The sequence below is a fragment of the Schistosoma mansoni genome, chromosome 2, assembly GCF_000237925.1.
Source record: "Schistosoma mansoni strain Puerto Rico chromosome 2, complete genome".
In the NCBI taxonomy this organism is placed as follows: Eukaryota; Metazoa; Platyhelminthes; class Trematoda; order Strigeidida; family Schistosomatidae; genus Schistosoma; species Schistosoma mansoni.
Window position 1 is genome coordinate 30,265,939 of NC_031496.1, and position 1,303 is coordinate 30,267,241.

Consider the following 1,303-nt stretch of genomic DNA (forward strand, 5'->3'; position numbering starts at 1 on the left):
ACTATGACTCTCATTTCGAACATATTTGGTTGCTGTTACATGTAACAGTTAAGGTTGAACTTTGATGAGAAAGAGAGGCAATAAGCGTGAGATCAGTCTATATGATTAGGATTTTTCTAACGCACAGCTACCGTCGATAAAATGTGATAACTTGGACCAACCGATTGACCTGGTTGACAAATTTTAAGACATAAATTAAAGTGTACGCCCATTCTTTTGTTCTTGATGCCATGTGATGTCCTCAATGAAGCCTAATTCGCAAAAGAAGCTGCATGGAAATTGGAAAACTTAGAAGTTGACATGTGACTAACTACATTCTTATTGAATTGTAGTTTTAAAAGGAGTGATTTCTTCTTAGTGCACTGCATCCTCAACCAATTTGATAAGAAACGCCAAAAAGCTATTGTTACGTCCTTGAATCTGTCTACCCACTTAGTGCCGAGTATAATGTAGATTAAGACCTTGACACGATGGGCTGACTGGCTTAACCTTGAGGCTAATATGCGTGAGTTCGAAGTGGGGGTAGAGAGACGAAAACTATTCTATCCCTGATTGGTCGGCAAGCACGCGAGAGAGAGAGAAGACAAAGACAGCTGGAACACTAATCACTTTATTCCAACCCCGCTCTAGCATTCGAATTCCCAATTCAGATAAGGGTGAAAAGTTACATGAATAAATAGATGACTAAGCTGACCACAACGTACAATAATTAGAAAAATGCAATTATGTCCAAAATTGGGGGATTACAGTAGAAAATAGGGTACAAAAGATTACGTCTAAATGACAATAGCTTTAGAACAGAAAGTGCTATGGCAATGAGTCATACATCAAACGAAAGCTTATGATCTGTAGAATAGGCTAGGGACAAAAGTAAATGTTACAGTTTTACAAGCCTTGAATTAAATGAATTAACGTCCCCAAAAATAGCTTCCGTAATTTGTTAAGGCTTCTTGTTTTGCGGTTCACATCATCTTCCCCCTTGACGAAAAAAAGTTATGTTATCACTGCCATTGAATGAGTGCATAAGGGAAACTGAATGGTTTTGTGGTCGTGACCAATTGGGTTAACTGGAATAAACAAAAAAAAAGCGGTTAGACATTAATTACAAACAGTAGCTAAGATATCATCACTGATATCTCCCCTCAGAAGTATATGCTCTTTTCTTCGGGTCCACCTGCAGTATATCAGGTCTTCTGCGTTTCCGTAGTGATCTCCTAATAGGATGTTGTTCCAGTAGTACAGTTTTCTTAGTTGCTGGACTTCCTATGTCAAAACTGTCCAGGAATATCTGGGACTCCGAAAC